Source organism: Leptodactylus fuscus, chromosome 9, assembly GCF_031893055.1.
Source record: "Leptodactylus fuscus isolate aLepFus1 chromosome 9, aLepFus1.hap2, whole genome shotgun sequence".
Lineage (NCBI taxonomy): Eukaryota > Metazoa > Chordata > Amphibia > Anura > Leptodactylidae > Leptodactylus > Leptodactylus fuscus.
The window spans coordinates 54,138,965-54,159,054 of record NC_134273.1 but is presented as its reverse complement, the minus strand read 5'-3'; positions in this window follow the sequence as shown (position 1 = coordinate 54,159,054).

The window sequence follows — 20,090 nt, the reverse complement described above, 5'->3', positions numbered from 1 at the left end:
TTTAGGGATACTTGCAGGCCAGTGGGTGTTTATTTATGGTATAGTGGCTATTTAATTTCCTTTCCCTCTCCTCTTTGTCACTCCTCACCTGGGATTTTCCCGCCCCCCCTCCCTCTTTTCCATGTCTTCATTCCTCGTCTCCCTTGCTGTTTTCTTTGTGTTTTTGTTTTCTTTTCCAGGTTCACACCGTCCTCTCTGTCACAACAGCCGGTAGTAGGAAGGTCTTGCAGGGCACGCTTTAAGGAGGAGTTCCGGTGAAATACAGGGGACCCATGGAAGGGTAGCTCTGCAGATGTTTGTTTATCGCAAAAATAAAGGTATCAAGGTGTAAGTGGGAGTTCACGGCAGTACCGGGACATTTGTCTGCTCCCGAGTCGGTGCGATGCGGCTGGGAGGTTTTCTTATTGTGCTGCCTTGCTTATGTGGGCCCTGCCAGACCTTTAAGAATGCTTTGGTATTTCCTTTTTAATATGTTAAAATATTCAAGAAATTGGCTGTTGTGGCCGCTCTTACTCCATCATACCTACTTTGTCTGTGTCTTTATTATTCCGGGGTAGTAGTAGTAGTCCGGGGACCTCAGGAGCCGGCGAAAGGCTAGAGGTGAGCTGCTCAGGGACTCCGACTAGGCCGCAGGTAGGTGGATGGGCACTGAAGGGCCTTAAAGGTTGGAGAGCCACCTCTGTCAAGGGATATTTAGTAGGCTATTCTTATCCTAATATGGGGGGGGGGGGCTCTTGCAGTTTCACCACTTTATTTATGACATAGGAGTATCCCGGTCATGCTATTAGCCTTGTAGAGAGTGCGGAATAGTAATGAGCCTTAAAATGTCTCTCACCTGGGTCCCGATGTAGGCTGTAGGGGCCTCTGAAACTTTCTCCCCTGTGCTAGGTTCGGTCCTGTAGACTCTGCTGTGCCGCGTGTGGATCTGTCTGTAGGCCTCATCAAGATGTCGGGCTGTTATGCAGGGCTGAAGGCCTCGTTCTGTACAAATTGGAGTGGGGACGTCTCCATCTGAGGACCGGGGTCTGGACTCAAGGAAGGAGTAGTCCGGGGACCTCAGGAGCCGGCGAAAGGCTAGAGGTGAGCTGCTCAGGGACTCCGACTAGGCCGCAGGTAGGTGGATGGGCACTGAAGGGCCTTAAAGGTTGGAGAGCCACCTCTGTAAGGCACACTGGGGTCTGGGGGATACCCTGGAGGCAGGTTGGTAGTGTTTGTTGCTCTCAAATTAAGTGGATGCGAGGAGACAATCAGCAGAGCTCACTGAAGTGTGTCCTGCTGCAGTGCTGGCAAACTATGCCCCCTCCATCTCGTTTTTTTCTGCAGCTTTTTTTGCTGCATTTTGCTACGTGGGGCCTTGGCCTTATACAGTTTATCAGGCAGAAAAACAGCAATAATTGTAACTAAAGTGCATTACAGTTTAGTTCAATCATATACTCTATTAAATGAGACTAAGTTGTCTGAAAAGTTAGTGACAATTTAATAAATAGCCATAAAATACACCTGAATTGGCATTTTTTATCTTGCTGTTTTTCAACTGTTTTATCTTTTTTATCATTTTTTATCTTGCTGTTTCAACAACTGTTTTTCAGACTTTTTTTCTAGGGTTTTTTGTTCACGGTAATGAAATCTATAGAAGAGCACCTGAAAAAATACTACATGCAAAGTATTCTGTGTGCTACACAGTGTACATAAGGCTATTCTTTGTCATATCTAGATTTGATATGACTGACTTTATTCTTGCTGTTTGCTAGACAACTGAGCAGAACTCCTAGCCCTAAGGGTATATTAACATACCAACATTCAAATGAAATGCACCATTTAAATCTGAGGAGTGGCATGGTTTTCTTCACCTTAGTCTTCTGAGCCATGTACAGGAGAGAAGATTTGCTGCCATGCTCCTAGCACAAGGTATATTCTTTCTTAGTATAATCACTAATGCTGTTTTTGCCACAGTTTTTGTTCCTGTTGCTGTTGTAGTAACAGCTAATGGATAACTTTATATCAGATAACTATATAGTAAAAGATGTTTTCGAGGTTTCCATTACAGTTGTAGTTTACTCAGAGACCAGGGCACCACGTGGTGTAAACATCACGGTTTGCCTGTTGCAAAAACGCAGTGTTTTACAGTCACAGCAAAGTGGATGAGATTCTAGCGAATCTCATCCCCACTTTATGGAAAGATATGTGCAAAGTAAAGGTGGTGTATCAAGCGGAATTTGCCCTGTTCCTTTTTGGGCAACAACAAGGGTGATAACCATAGGTTAAAAAATGGAGGGAGCTCAAAAGCTTTTTCCCTTAGAACCTCAGTGTGTTTTCTTACTGATTTCTAATTCTCGGACCTCACTGTGAGCCTACTTAAAGTAAACGGAAAAAAAAACAAACATGAAACCATAACACAATTCTGCCTCTGCACAGCTGACGTGGTACCTATCTAATCATGGCCCCGTCTCTGCTGCGCTCACCGCTTTACTGTCACCAGAATGTTTGCTCTGTTGCTTATTCACCCTGGTGCACTACAACGTGGCGTGCACTCCACTCCATGTCGAGCACTCATGTTTGAATTTACAGGTCCCATAAAAGCAGAAGTGGCCCTCATTAAAGAGCCAGCATGTCCCTGGACACCGAACGACCACCGGTCCACCAGAACCACTGGTCCTTGCTTGAAAGGGGGCTGACTTCTGCGTCAGCATCAGTTTATTCCTTGATGGCCCACGCAATGTCCAGCTGAAGATCGGTCTGAACTCTGTAGTGGAAGTAGGTGCTGGAACCATGCTGTCCTGACTGGCCCTACAAGAAGCCCACTCTTGTGGCCTTTCAGGCTCCTACCTTTTTCTTCCACACCGAGCAAACCTGCCAGTGCCCTTGGACCTGCAGGATGTCTCCTCAGAAATAGATGGAGAACGCCAATGAGATGAGCGGGCCCTTCTTAACTGACCAACTTGTTGAGAAGACCGTGTGTGGTGGCAACTCTGCCCACACCTGGACTTAGAAGCCTTACGGCGCCGATGTTGAGATCAGTCAACGGAAGAAGAAGAAGAAGAGGAAGAAGACTGCCCCCGAGCCCTCATCGCGGAGGAACGAGAGAGTAAACTCCTGGGGGAAAGGTGTTCAGCATGATAGTGATGGCACTACTGCGGTTGTAGTGGGGGAGAGGGGCAGACTGCCCTGCCAAGCTAGGGGTAGTGGGTCTGGTGGGCAGTAATCAGAGGGATTAGAAACTTTCAGCTGAGAAGGAGGAGAGGTAAGGGGCTCTGCCGCTGCCGCGGACTCCTTGCTGCCATGCTGTTCAAACTAATTGTGTTCAGTAGGTTAAGAACTGGCCATTATCAACATGGCCACCGTACTCGCCAAGGTAGAGCGGGTGGCAGGAGGGTAGGCTCCGTCTGTCACACTACCGTGCTGACAGGCGTGCCTGTACACTCCCTACAGCGGCGTTGCATAGGAATGTAGGAACTAGGACTGAGGCGCTCCGGAAGCCTGGAGTGCCTCCGTGTATGTTGGCTGGCTGGGGGCATAAAAGCAGGGACCAAAGCTGAAGCCTGCTGTGTGTCCTCTAAGAGACGCACCAGAAAGACCTGCCCTTCCTTCACAAAACCTGCCTGCAGGAGCTCTAATAGCAAACTCTCAGCAGCCATAGTGCGAATGCTGCAGAAGAGTAGCTGGTAAGAGAAAGAGGAGGAGCGCCATACTTGTTCATGAGCACCTAAGAAATACCAAAGCGCCGCTAAGAGCAGGGGGTTGAGTGGCCAGTGGACATGCAGTTCAATACCACCATACCAGAAAACAGCAGCCTTGCTAGCTTTAGTCTCACAAGAATGTAAGAAAACAGTGGAACTGCACACTCATATGTTGGATTGAGGTGCAAGCAGAAAATGGGTCCTCCGACCCTGTCAGTATCCAAAAAAGAAATCTGCTGCACACTCTTGATTTAGTGATGAATAAACAAATACATTTATTGTGAAGATAACATAGGTTGATGCGCCATGGAAAAAAATGGTATTTAGGTATACATGAAAAATTGATCCAATGTTAAGCAGGGACATTTCGGTCCAATGACCTTCATCATGTCAGATCTAAAAATAATGAAAAAACATTACAATCTGATGGCATACCAAAAAAATTCATAAATAATAACGATCATAATATAAACAACATACAAAAAAAAAAATAAAATTACAGTATAATATTGAGTATAACAAAAGCAGGGACATAGCAGCAACATCTAACAATAAAGTGCAAATACCAGTAATGAAATAGGATATTGATATAAATATACCAACTAGAACAGAAGATATGTAACGCACAGCAGCTAGGAGTCTATAAGGGGATGAAATACTAGCAATGCAAAGCCAGACAACAATGCTGGTATACACAAAACAAAACAATGATTTATACACTCAGGCCAGTAAATAGATAATGTAGATGTAACACTAAGTGTGTGAATAAATCTGTGAATACTTATTCATACACTGTTTAGTGTACGAGTATTTCGAAAACCGTAGCATTCGATCAAATACCTACTCATTCAAATACTACTTGCTCATCTCTAATGTTTTTTCATTATTTTTAGATGTGGCATGATGAAGGTCATTGGACCGAAACGTCCCTGCTTAACATTGGATCAATTTTTCATGTATACCTAAATACCGTTCTTTCCATGGCGCATCAACCTATGTTATCTTCACAATAAATGTATTTGTTTATTCATCACTAAATCAAGAGTGTGCAGCAGATAATATCTTTTTTAGTCTCACAAGAAGACAGGGCACTGAAGAAAGGAGGAGGGGAGGGACTACCATTCCTTTACTTTACCAGCCTCCCTGCAGAATATGCCATCTTCCCAAGTGTCCGGTGTCTGCTAAAATAATTGGATATGAATGAAATGTAAAAAAAAAATAAATAATAATAATAATAATTCAGGGCCACACAGTGGCTCAGTGATTAGCACTGCAGCCTTGCGGCACTGGAGTCCTGGTGTTCAAATCCCAACAAGGCCAAAAAAACATTTGTAAAGAATTTGTATGTTCTCCCCATGTTTGCATGGATTTCCATCCCATATTCCAAAGACATACTGATAGGGGGAAAAAATGTACATTGTGAGCTCTATGTGGGGCTCACAATCTACATTAAAAAAAAAAAAAATCAAATGGAAGTAATCTGAAAGAAAGATGACATATTTTCATTGTTCATTTGCATTTTGACAAAAAGTGTGATATCTCAGCAACAGAAGGAAAGATTACCAAGGGAAAACACTGATTCATGTGACCCTAGCCTACCTATCTATCTACAGAGCTGGGGTAATGATGCTGGGTTATGGTGATAGAATCTCTTTAAAATATATTAAAATCTTAGCTGACAAAGTAAAATACATTGGCGCAATCACAGCTAAGGGCTCGTTCACATCTGCGTTGTTCGGTCCTTATTGCAGGTTTCCGTTTCCTGCATAAAACAGATGCAGGAGACGGAAGCCTGCAGGAGACTTTCTCACCCATTCATTTGAATGGGTGAGAAAGCTGTCCGGCCGTGCGCGGCAGTGAGCGTTTTGCGCTCTCCGCCGCGAAACCGGGTTTTATAATCCGGACACAGAGTCGGACATGCACTACTCTGTGTCAGGATAAAAAAAATCCGGTTTCGCGGCGGAGAGCCTAAAACGCTCACCGCCGCGCACGGCTGGACCCGGTCTATGGTTTCCGTCTTCTGCCATGCAGAAGACGGAAACCATAGTACAGAGACATGAACGCAGGTGTGAACCCAGCGTAAGTCATATACAGAACAGATTTCAAAGATTAATTTAGACCCAATGATGCAACGTTCTCACCTTAAATATTTAATACATTGCTCTTCTTTTCAGTTTTACAAACCTATTGCTAGTATTGATAGGGATTTGTAAAATCACCGTCACTCTGGTGCCAGAAAAGTTACAATTAGGCATTGTTGGTGTGTGTTCAGACATGCTGTGTTTCTGGTAACCAGTGGAGACCTTTTAATAAGTGGTGGCTTCATAGTTTCTGTGTAGTCCTTTCAAAGTACTCCCAAAGAGACTCCAGCTTATACTGTAGATTACCTATTCAGAAAATCACTTCTAATGACTTGTATTCTGAAAAGTTTCTCTTGTGGATCAATGCATAACATTTTTTATTCTATTAGATAGTCATAGCTAGGGTTGAGCCAATCTTGAAATTTCAGGATCGCTTTTAAAATCCGATTTCCAATCATTTTCCATCTGACCTCGATTTCGATCCTAATGCAAGTCAATGGGATTTTTTTTAATTATCGAAGATCGGATTTTAAAAACGATCCTATTCACTACACAGCATGAGTCCAAAAATTGTTTAAATTTTTTGGAATCCACGCTGTGTAGTGATTAAAAAAAAATCCCCCGGCTACTTAGCCCCCCTGGAGTCCGCTTGCCTTCACAGATCCCCTGCCGCTCCCCGTTCTTCTCAGTCCAGTCCTCTCTCATTGACATGCCTTCAGAGCGCTGTGCATGCCCCCACCTCCCTAGGCTAGTGTTAGAGATGATGGGAGAAGAACATTCCCAATCTTTTTTAGGCGGGATCGGAACCCGATTGCGATAGTGAAATTTACTCAATCGCCAATCAGGATCCGATCTTTTCCAATCCCGATCGCTCAACCTTAGTCACAGCGCTTCTAGGAGTTGTGAAGACACTTTTAACAGCCTTGGTTTTTTGGTCTTCTTACTGAGTGGTCTTCAGTTTGCTAGGGCTCGGATAGATTTTAGCGCACATGCTCAGTGGAGGGCTATTTTTGTTTTTTTCTGGTAGTGTAACTGAAAGGTTAGCCTACATTCAGATAACCAAGGTGCAAAATGGCCAGAAAACATGAATTTTTCATAGTCATCTTGAGGGACACCTATTTTCACAGAACACACCATAACTTTTGAGTGTATGAAATGATCCCTACAAATGGCCAAAAGTAAGACATGACCTATATTTTGACAGTCTGTGACAATGGACTGTCAAATAAACAGTCATATGAATAGCCCCTATTCACTGACATTGAATTGCTATGTTACAAAAAACAGACGTCACATGGCCATTGATCACTGTAGTGTGAATGTAGCCCTATGACTCATTTGGAGGGTTGGGGTAGTGTGTTTTCAACACTGTATTATATTCTAGTTGGAATGGTTAAAGAGGATCTTTCACAACCTCTACTGCCTAAGTCTCTTTAGTAGGAATCTCAGTATGTATTCTCCTCACTGCAATACTGTTCCCTGCCATTGTTTTTAAGGTTGTCATGCTGACATAAGAAGTTTTCACTGACTTTGAAACTAATCAAAGTTCTGTAATATTGAACCATTCAACAGCTGAGTAGGGATATTGAACACCCTCCTGCCTCAGCCACTTTACGGCTAAGGCCCCATGTAGTGAGCTGCAGCCAAAAAGTAAGGGGAAAAAGACCGCATAGGAAACGGATTACAGAAATCCATGCAAGCACCACATGATACACATTGCACAAATCTGAAATAGTGACCTGAAAAAAGGGTGAAAAGCTTCATGTTAGAATTGCTTGAAAGTAATTCCCAGTAACAGCTGCTAGGGAAAGGGAAGACAGAGCTAGTGAACCCAAAAACTAGGCCCACCCCGTGTCCCTACCTATTTGCCAAAACTGTCCTAATGACATGGAGAACAGGACAACAAACTCTACTCTATCTAAGTGATACATAGAACAAGACAACACAGAAGAGGAGTCAGCAAGCCAAGGGACAAACCAGAAAGACAGAACAGTACCAAATTACAATCCAAGAGAGTAGTCAAAAAGCCAAAAACCAGAGGTCACTAAATACCATACAAGGCAAGGAAAAATGCTTAGAAAGTTCAGAGAAAAAAAATAGCCCGCAACCAAGCGTGGGCTGCTGGTCAATTAAGGAAATCCAGAACCCGCCCCAGGCTTGATTGGCAGATAAGCCTTCAATCACAAGCACATAAAACTTAACCCTAAGGCTCTATTCACACAGAGTAACGCCAGGAGTCATTTGTGTGTAATTTGTGTGTCTTTTACGGCCGTCATAAAACGTTTACATAGAGTTCTATAGGAAAAGACGTCCGTAATTTACGGCCGTCATTTACGGCCGTCATTTACGGCCGTAAATGATGGCCGTAAATTACGGACGTCTTTTCCTATAGAACTCTATGTAAACATTTTACATAGAGAATATGAGAATATGATTCATATTCTAGTTCTCCATGAATCACCACAGTGGTGGGTGGACTAGATGAAAGAATGACAGGCGTAATGTACTTTTTCAAAGGAGATTTATGAAACACATTGTGAATATGGAATGTCTTAGGCAGTCATAGTTTAAATGACACCGGATTAATGACATCAGAGATGGTGTACGGCCCAATATAATGCAGAGCTAATTTTGCAGATGGGACACTAAGGCGCAGATTTTTAGTGGACAGCCAAAGCCGATCTCCCACCTTATAATCAGGACCTAGTAAGCGTCTCTTGTTTCCCGGACTCTTTTGATTTTATGGGGCTTTTATCCGTCTCAACAGTTCATACTGTGTAAAGTTGTCTATAAGTCTGTTCAACAGTAGGATTTATAGATTCAGTTTTACGAAAAATGAATACCTTGGGTTAAAACCAGTGTTACAGTTAAATGGCGACATCTAAGGGTGGAGCTCCTTCTGTTATTTATTTTTTTTATGTAGATTGTGAGCCAATATAGGGCTCACAATGTACATTTTCTCCCTATCGGTATGTCTTTGGAATATGGGATGGAAATCTATGCAAACACGGGGAGAACATACAAACTCCTTACAGATGTTTTTTTTTTTTTTTTTCCCATGGCAGGATTTGAACCAAGGACTCCAGCACCACAAGGCTGCAGTGTTAACCAGTGTGCAGTGTGTTATTGATCGAAAACTCCATCAAAGGAAGAAACTTCTTTCATTGTTCCTGGGTATCCGACATGCAACATCTCAGGTATTGTTCAAGAGACTGGTTGAGGCTCTCCATTTGTCCATTGGTCTTCAGATGGAATGTGAGGAAAAAGACCCTGAGACGGCCACAAAATTCCCTCCAAAACCTGGAAACAAATTGTACTCCTCGATCAGACACAATATTTTCTGGTACCCCGTGCAAACAAAGTATGTGGTTAATAAACAGAGATATTAAGTGTTGAGAACTAGGGGTATGAAAGGGCACATTTTATATAATCTATCCACCCCCACCCATACCATCATTTTCCCTTGAAAAACAGGCAGATCAGTAATGAAATCCATTGAAAGATGGGACCACGGTCTTTTAGGTATAGGGAGAGGGTAAAGAAGTCCCTCTGGTAACCTTCTAGGTACCCTCTGCCTAACACATACCTCGCAGACTGAAACAAACTCATATACATCTCAGGACCATCTAGGTCACCAGTATGAACATAAGAGCAGATATTTGGTACCACCAATGCCAGTATTTCCCTCTAAAGTGAAGCAGTGAAATTCCTCCAGCACATGATGAAGATGAGATGAAGATTTGGGGTTACAAATAATTTCCAAGTAGGGGTATTCTTGGGAGCAAGTTCTTGTGGCTAGATCAGAGTTTATAGTGGCAACTACCACTCCAGGGGACAGGATTTTTCGAGGTTGTTTTCTGGGGCATCACTGGCACAAAAGATCATCGGCTCACACGTTTATAGTTTGCTGGATACAAGGTTACAACAAAGTTAAAATGCATGAAGAACAATGCCCAGGAGACAAGGCCTATGAGACAATCACTTAGTCCCATCCAAATACTATAAATTCTCATGTTTACTAATTACTGTAATTTTATGCTTAGCCCTCTCGAGGAAGTGTCTCCATTCTTCGAATGCCCACTTAATAGCTAAGAGTTCATGATTACTCACATCATAATTGTGCTCAGTGGGGGAGAACTTCCTCGAAAAAAAGGCCACAGGTCACAATTGTGTGAGGGTCACTGGGGCCTGAGACAAAACTGAACCAACCCCTTAATTCTACATCAACCTCTAAAACAAATGGTTCATTCAAGTCTGATGGCACCAAAACAGGAGGCTCAACACAATATGCAGTGGCATAACTACCACCATAGCAGCAGAGGCAGCTGCCACAGAGCCAAGAACATTAGGGGCCCGGCGACAGCTACCCCTGCTACCCCCGCTCTTATCATAGACAAATTGTTGTAACTACGATAAGAGCAGGGGAAAGCTTGTAGGATCTGTAGGAGAAGGACCTTGTGTGACGTCACCCGTCACATGACTAGGTGGGCGTGTCTTTATATCCTGTGCAGTCCTGGAAGAGAAGGAGAGATTTGCTGCTAGGTACTGAAGGGGAGGTGGAAGGGAGATGCAGGATGGAGAGTGTCTGTCTGTCTGTGTGTAAGTGTGTGTGAGTGTGTATGTGTGTGTGTGAGTATGTATGTGTGGTGTGGAGGAGGGGAGAGGAAAGTGTCCTGATATCTGTGTATTAGGAGGAGAGGTCTGTGTGCTGATATCTGTGTATTAGGAGGAGAGGTCTGTGTGCTGATATCTGTGTATTAGGAGGAGAGGAAATTGTACTGAGATCTGTGTATTAGGAGGAGGGGAGAGGTCAGTGTCCTGATATCTGTGTATTAGGAGGAGGGGACAGTATCCTGATATCTGTGTATTAGGAGGAGAGGAAATTGTACTGAGATCTGTGTATTAGGAGGAGGGGAGAGGTCAGTGTCCTGATATCTGTGTATTAGGAGGAGGGGACAGTATCCTGATATCTATGTATTAGGAGGAGGGGGAGGTCAGTGTCAGTAGCTGGATCAGTACTCTACACATTGTTTGTATTCAGACTTGTCTGCAATTGCTGTTATTAATGACTGTCTAATAGTAGTCAGGGGGCGCTCTGTGTATTGTATTGTATTGTACTGAAGTGGAGGGGGATGTGAGATGCAGGATGGAGAGTATGTGTCTGTGTGTGAGTGTGTATGTATGTGTGGTGTGGAGCAATTGAGGAGCAACAGTAACCTAGGGGCAGAGATGGAGGGGAGGATATGAAAATGGGGGTAGAGATGAGGGGTGCATGAAATTGGGGGCAGATGGAGGGAGGGCATGAAATGTCACGTGACATCCGTGCATTATTAAAGATGGCCAACACCACCAAAGACTGCAGCGGAGCCGGGGACAAGTAAGTAACTTTTTTTTTTTTTTTATGTCTGTATCTCCCCTCGGTCTCCGATTATTATACTCTGGGGTCTGAAAATACCCCAGAGTATAATAATTGTTCGTGGGTGTTCATTGGGCAGGGGCCACAATGGGGTATAATACTGTGTGCAGGGGCCACTATGGAACATAATAGACCGCGCAGGAATGCAGCGTGGGGGGGGGGGGTCGTCAGTCAATAGGTTTTAAGTTGCTCAAATTCCCATACAGCCTCAAGAGTCCAGTTGGTCAAATTGGCATCTTTCTTAGTGAGATCTGTCAATGGCTTAGCTATGATAGAGAAATTTTGATAAATTTCCAATAGTAATTGGAAAAGCCCAAGAAGCATTGCAGCACCTTAAGACTAAAAGAGTTTTCACAATGTTTAATAGCCATGACCTTGAATGGATCCATACAAAAAGATTCAGGAGTAATGACATAACCCAGGAAGGCGACTCTTTAGACTCCGAAAAGTTATTTGGACAGACATTTGGCAAAAAGATTATTTTGACTTAACAGCAGCAAAACATTCCTAACGTATTCAACACGTGTAACCAAATCAGGAGAGAAAACTAGGATATCGTCCAGATAGACAACCACATACCGGCCGTGCAGATCTCTAAATATATCATTGATAAAATGATGCAAAACTGCTGGTGAATTAGACAATCTGAAGGGCATAACCAGATACTCAAAGTGACCCTCCGGGATGTTAAAAGCAGTTTTCCACTCATCTCCCTCCCTGATTCGGATCAGATTGTAGGCCCCCTGGCAATCAATCTTTGAAAACCAGCAGGCACCCATTATCTGATTGAAAAGATCAGGAATCAATGGAAGAGGGTACTGGTTCCAGACAGTAATCTTACTTAGTTTATGGTAATCAATGAACGGACGCAAACTCCCATCAACAAAGAAGAAACCAGTTCCATGGGAGAATTAGATGGCAGGATATGTCCTTTCAAAAGACTATCGTGGATGTATTCTTGCATAGCATCACATTCAGGAGCTGAGATTGAAGATCCTTCCCCTGGAATATTTGGAGAATCAGAAGAACGGGAAAACCAGTCGCGGTCACACGAAAAGGTGGAAAAACAAATCCAGAGGACCCAAGAGTGGAAAAAATGTCTCTTTAATACCAGCAATGTAGCACTGGGATATTTGGAATCAGGAAGGAGATCAGCACCACAATCATAAGGTCTATGTGGGGTTAAGCTGTTAGGACCTGAACCTAGGAACTTTAGTATCCCAGACTGCAGTTATTCCAACTGAGCTATTCCCAACTTCCTGGGCAGCTCCGGTGCTGATCTGAAGCCTACTTCACATAAGACAGGTAAGTTATGATTGCCGACACAGAGCGCAGCTGTTAACACTTTAGTTGCCACAGTAAAACACGAGAGGACAGTGATCAGTTGCCATGATAGCCTATTGAAGGTTCCCAGGCTTGTCATTAGTATGGTTCTATTACATGCTTGCCAAAGGCAGCGTGTAATAGAAGTCAATTAATTTTACTATAGGCTGCAGTACATTAATATTGCAGTGTATAATATTAGCGATCAAAACTCCTATGGTTCAAGGTCTCTAGAAGGGTCTGAAAATAAAAGTAGAAAATTTTTTTTTTCCAATTCCTCATTCTGCAATTTATTTCCAGCTGAGCAGTACACTCCACAGGATATTGAATGGTGTCATTATAAAGTACAATTTTCATTCGCAAACAATAATGAGGGGAGGGAAAAATGGGAATGCAAAAACAAAAATTGGCTCAGTCCTGAAGGGGTTAATGAAACGGCAGCCAATCAGTCAGTGACGTTATCTTTTGCCAGAATTGTATCTCACTGTCTATCAAAGGTGTGACATATAACAAAACACTAGATAGTGTACGACTGTATGACTGTATGATGGGATACTTTTCTGATATGTGCACTTTTGTACACAGAACTATATTTACACAGCATAAAGGTTTCAATATTGTAGCATAATGTCAAGGACAATAAGCAGACATTCAGGGAGTGTACTTTTGTGTACATTGGTGCAGCATCCACGATGGATACAAATTTACTTTAACTTAATGATCAAGCAATTATCTTTCATCGATATAGGATATCCACAGCCCTATATATGGAGGATTTGCACCAATCTCTAAAATGTACTCCCCCAGGCCCTATACCCTGCTACTTAACTGACAGGAACCTTGCTATGAAGACTTTCAGCTATGGTGAGGTTTTGCGGAAACAAGGTAGCTCTGAGCTACAAACAGCATAGATCAGTGAACTATGTTGTTTCCCTACTTCCCATAGAAGTAAATGGGACTTACTGAAACTACATAGATCAGTGAGCAATGCTGTTTCCGTAACTCCCATGCACTTCTATTGGAATTCCGGAAACAGCATAACTCAGAGCAAACTGGAAAACTTTAACTTGACTTTTAACTCTATATACCCCATGATGTAAAAAACCTTTTCTTGATAATTTCTGTTGCAATTATTTTTATTAAATCTAAACATATGAAAAGTTATAATAGTGATGAAATACAATTGTATGTATGAAAACAGAATTGTTAACATAACTAAGAAATAACTCTTGTGTCTCCTGCTACCAATTGTGTCACCCGTCTATCTCATAGATTGTAAGCTTTTGCGAGCAGGACCCTTTATGTGAATTGACTATTACTCTGTAATGTCTTTTTGTCTGTATTTGAACCCTACAATTTGGAAAGTGCTATATGTTGTCGCTATATAAATAAAATGTATTATTATTTTTATTATTAAGAATTCTTAAATATTTTGGCTCTTTGTCGAAAGAAGAGGAAGGAAAAAATAGGAAAAAAGGAAATCATTATGAGCAATAACTGGCAGAACAATATGTTAAAAGGTGAAGTTCAGCAATGAGAAATCAGTGACCAGCACAACCAGTTGTCCCGGAACTTAAGTAAACCTATGCTGGCTACATGTCAATAAGATTTTGCAATGGTATTTGTTACTGAGTCTTATAGTAATATCTGGTAAATAGGAGATGTCAGGATAGCACCGTAGTACAAACCGGCACAAAAGAGATGGTAATCACATGAATAAAATCACGTGAACAAAGTCACATGATCAAAAAATTAAGAATACTGCTGCATACTAGTACAGCAGTGTAAGCCGAAAAAGCCAGCACAAGACAGACGATGGTCAAAGTCACATGATACGCGCGTATCACATTGAAACCAATAGGGAAAAAAGCAGCCCATTCATTTCAATGCGGAGCACTCGTATGCTGGCTCCCATTGAAACGAATGGGATCTGCTTTGTACGCGCTGATTCTGAACATGCTTTACGTTCAGAATCAGCTCAGTGTGTACTTAGTGTGAATGCACCCTAATAACGCAATGGATGTGAATAGACCCCTATTGTTTCCATCTGGAAACCTGGATTGCAATTTCCATATCCAAAAAGCTTATTTTTTAAGAAGTAATTGACGCCAGTCATCCCCACGTACTGGTCATGTGACAATCTCTATAGCAAAAAGTGTAAATGAAGTGACATCCCTGTTATGGGTGGTGACGAAATGTTTCACCAGACTGAAAAGGATTTGGAACAGTCTGACATATGTTCAGAAATGCGCACCTTAACCGGTGTAATTGTGTAGCCCACGTGTAAAAGATCACATGATCTGCACCTAATAATATAGACAACATGATGACTATTACAGTGGATATAATTATTGTTCTTGTAAGTTGTTAATTTATCCTTGGGTTGAAAGTAAGAAGTTTTCATGGCAAACTGACATACTGAACACCTTGAAAAAACACACCTATAGAAACCTTTTACATATAACCATGTGGGAGAAAATTGACTATGATTTTTGGATGTGAAAAGACTGGGTAATAATAGATCTCTTAATGAACGTCCTCTACATGAAACATAATTAATCCCAGTACCTAAAATCCGATTGATATTAGGATCAGCTTGCAGAATGGGAAGATTTTTCTAAATAATGTGAACAATGTCCCTATATTGAAGACTGAAAGCAGTTGAGAAAGTGATTTTGGTGGAATAATCATTACTTCTTTCTGCAGTATCAGACTGTAATAAAGATAAACACCAATAGATCACCAATAGATTTTGCTCTATTCAGGTACCATTGAGGATATTTGTGATCTCATTATCTATGTAAAATCTGAGAACTGTATGTCTCATAATCCAAATCTGATGAACAAACACATCTAGTTCGTATTAACTCACCAACAGGGATAGATGTTATTGTGTGCTTTGGATGACTACTGGTTGCTAATAAAATTGCGTTGCCAGCTGTAGATTTACAATGTAATGTAGTAACAACTTTACCGCTGTGTACATCACCTGTTAATGTAATATCTAAAAAACATAATATTGCGGTTAAAATTGTAAGTGAACTGTAAATTACAATTATAGTCATTAATGTATTGGATGAAGTTTGGTATGGGCATTACATCTCCACACCAGACAGTCAAAATATCGTCAATATAGTGCCCATACCAATGTAAGTATCTTAAAGAGAACCTTTCATCAGATTGGGCACAGGCAGTTCCATATACTGCTGGAAAGCTGACAGTGCACTGAATTCAGCGCACTATCGGCTTTCCCGATCTGTGCCCAGGGGTAAAGCGCTATCGGTCCCGGTACTGTAGCGCTTTACAGCTAGAAGGGCATTTCTGACAGTTAGGGACGCCCTTCTGCCCAGCAGCGCCTATCGCGCTGTACTGTGGAGCCGGGAGGAACTCCCCTCTCAATCTCCTGATAATACTCGTCTATGGACGAGCACTGTGAGCAGAGGGAGGGGGCGTTCCTCCCCGCTCACAGCAACAGTAGCATTTGTTGCTTTAAGGTTGTTTAAAATTCCATCTATATAGCGTTTTGTAACACAGCTTGTGATGATCTGAACTGAAGATCTAACTATTATGTTAAAGGGATTCTATCATTAAAATGCCTCTCCCTGCGTGTTCTTCTGGCGCTGCCTTCAAACTTCTACACATGCGCAGTTGGCTCTGCCGTCAGACTGCGCATGCCCTTGGCCATTTTCTTGTGGCCACTTACCCCAGCTTACTGTGAAAACAGCCACAAGAAAATGGCCACTTACACCAGTTTACTGTGTAATTGGCCACAGGAAAATTACCACGGGCAGAGCTGACTGCACATGCCTAGAAGTTTGAAGCCAGCGCTGGAAGAAGACGCATAGAGAGGCCGTTCCATTTGAAGATAGAGGCAGCGCTGGAGACTTCTGTCGCAGCATTGGGGATGCCACCAGTGCTGCGAGAGAACTCATTTGCATACAGAAGAATACCGGGATTTCTACCGAACGGTGGCAGGAGAAGAATAGCCTTTCTTAAGTCTATTCCTACGTGGTAGGGACAAAAAAATAGCATTTTAATGATAGAATCCCTTTAATGAATTAATGCACTTTTCTTTTGTGAACTGAAAGCTTATTACACAATTCCATTTGAATAGGTGTCCGAAAATGAGGACCAGATACTACACTAGATGCTGAGCGCTGCTGTGCCCTTCGTATTTTTGAACTAGCACGATTTGAATATGTGCACCATTGTGTCAAAATCTAACAAGATAAAAAGCAGAAACTCCCTTCTAAGATTTTGTTTGGTTATACAAGTACCTCAATACAGTATGCAGCAAAGACTTTTTTTGACATTTTCAATTATATGCGATTTGGGAAGGTGGGGGGAGGGGTGAGGTTCAGGATTGCACCATTAACACTCCAAAAACCCTTGTACAATGTGTTTCTTGCTGTGACTGTCAGGACAATTCTTTACAGGAAAAATATTTCTAAGAAATGATCTTATGAAGAAGAAATGATTTTATGAACATGTGCACACTATCAAGTCGGCACATTTTTGCTGATCTGTGGCATATCTCAGCCTGTGCTCCTCATTCGCCACTTTTGTAGACAGAATGGCGTGCGTTATACCACAAATCTACGACATTCCTTGACCTGGTGTGGAATGAATGTAGACTGGCGTAAGAATTGCTAAACTTAATAATTTCTCTCCAATGTGAGAATAAAGCATTCTGTAACATAAGCCTGGGTACAAGATGATATAGTTCTCTTTTATCAGCTCCTCTTGATCATCATGGATCAGAGAATGACCAGTCCGATATCCTGTGTTTCCTTTAATATACAGAGCAGTAGGTGATATGTATTAAAGCAAAAGGGTCCCTTTAAATTTGTCATGACTCTGACATGTACCACGATATACAGTATATCATGACTCTGACATGTTGTGCCGTGATACAGTTTTATATTAGTTGCGGTCACTGTTACATATCTGTAACAAGTGCTGAGCTCTTATTCCCACATTGTGTTTTTGATTTCAGGTGTTTTTGCCATGCTGACTTGTCGAAATTCTGTAGAGTGTACAATGCATGTAGCCTTGGCCTAAAGGTCTCCATACACATTAAATGTAAGTCAGCCAAACCCTCTGAGTTTGGACAAAGGGTTATTTGTAGCACAATGAACATTAGTTTACAAACTGCTTCATCTGTAAGCTAGTCCCAGTCTCCGGTATTAAAATGACATGTATAATTGGTTAAGTGTGCATGAGTATGGAAGAATTGGGAGGAATAGCTGTCATCCTCGCAATTCGGCCTGAAAACACTCCCTCCTCCGGACTAGGTCCATTCATTGGGCTTAATTCGGAGCAGAGTGCGTGGCTGGATGCCGGTGCAGTTCACCGGCTTTCAGTCGCGGCTACCTGGTTTTTGGATCAGAACGCCTCAGGTTCCGATCCAAAAAACCCTGTGTGAACTTACCCTTAGGCTGAGTTCACACAGAGTTTTTTTGGACAGGAATTTGGTCAGGAATCCACCTCAAAATCAGCCTCCAAAAAAAGCCTCCCAATAGAATTCTAACACTGGACTAACACTGTTATATGTTAAGCCAATCTAAGTAAAGGAGATCATTGGAGTGATTTGCACCAAATTTATTAAAATAATTTCAAAATAAACTTGGCTTATATAAACCCATCAGAGAATCACATGTATGTCTGCTATGTGCAAGGGGTTGGGACTGCACCTACAGAACTTTACCATCCATACATCACCATACAGTTGTGGGAATAGGTGAGAATACCGCATTAAAGATCTTTATTCCCCTCCTATTAGCATTGCATTTTGCTGTCTTGCTGGTGATATAATGCAGTATACACCTGCTGGCTTTGTTCTGACCTTAGGCTATAAAAACCTGGGATCAGTTTTATTTGTAAAGGTATAAGAGATAAAAGCAACGGACATGAACAATAGTAGAGTAATGGACAGACGGATCCTCCTTTGTCTGTGTCAGTTCCCATTGACTATAAAATACATGACAGACATTTTCTTCCATCATGTTTGTTCACTTTTGTAAAGGGAGAAAAATCCTGTCTATAGAACTTTTTGTTTTATCAGAAAAGTAAAAAACATGATGAAAAAAAACTTATAAAGGGTTTCTGTCTGCATCTGTGATTTAATGTCCGTTGCTCTCATCCTGTGATACATGAGAGTGTTATTAAGGCGTTCAATTTTCATACACCCCTAGACCTGAGGATAGGCAAGGTGGAGGGGTAGATGTCCTATCACCACAATGTACTTTTCAGGTCATTCCTCCTGTACCATCGCTCTCTTTCCCCTCGTTTGAGATCCACACTATCAGATTCTTCCACCCTTTCTCCATGCAAGAAGCTGTCATCTGCCTCCCCCCTAGTTCCCCCTATCAGTTTTTAGATCAATTTTCTCTATGGCTTCCCAACTTCCTATCATGTGAAATTTCTACTCTCATTATGGGTGACTTTAACATTCCAATTTATACCTCAATCTCCCCATCTACCTCTCACTGTCTATCACTAGCCGTCTCTCTTGGTCTCTCTCAGCTTCTTTTCTCACACACAAAGATGGTAATAGCTTTGATCTTGTCTTCTTACAGCTCTGTTCTGTCCCTGACTTTACTAACACTCGCCTACCGATTTCTGACCACAACCTTCGTTCCTTTAACATCAAAGGCTCTCGTTTTTCGCAAAACACACTAACCTACCACACATACAGAAATCTATGGTCTGTAAACACACAGCACCTCTCAGACACACTACAGTCATCACTGTCTCCCGTTTCTTCTCTCTCCTGTCCTGAACTGGCCACCAAACACTACAATGAGAAACCACCCTGGATAAAGTAGCACCCTTGACCATCCCAAAATCCCTACACAGACACTGGCAACATAAGCACACTCCTCAAACATGTTTTCTTCAGTGATGTGCCAAATGTCTATGGTGAAAATCTAACACATCTGCAGATTTTCTTCACTTCAAGTTTATGCTCAAAACCTATAACTGTGCCCTTCACCTTGCCAAACAAGCCTAGTTCACCTCTATCATCTCTTCTCTCTCCAATAACCCTAAATGGATCTTTCACACCTTTCACTCCCTCCTAACGTCTAAGGTGCAGGTGCCTGCCACAGACCCCAATGCTCAAGACATGGCCTTGTACTTTAATAACAAAATTGACAAAATCCATGAGGAAATAACCCAATCTCCAAGCAGCATCAGTCCCCTTCTCTCTCTTGCTCCTCATTCTGAATTTTCATTATTTTTATTTTCAGTAACAGAAGAAGTCTCTTCTGGAATCTTTCCCTCCTCCTTCAAACATGCTGTCATAACCCTACTACTGAAAAACCCTCCCTTGACCCATACTGTGCTGCTAACTACTGACCTATCTCCAACCACCCCTTCATCTCTAAGCTCCTAGAACACTTAGTCTATTCCTGCCTAATCTGCTATGTCTCTGCTAACCCTCTTCTGGACCCCATACAATCAGGTTTTCATGCACCACATTCTATAGAAACAGCCCTTATAAAAGTCTCCAACAATCTCTTGACAGCTAAATCTAAAGTGAACTATTCACTACTTATTCTTCTGGATCTCTCAGCATTTGACAATGTAGAC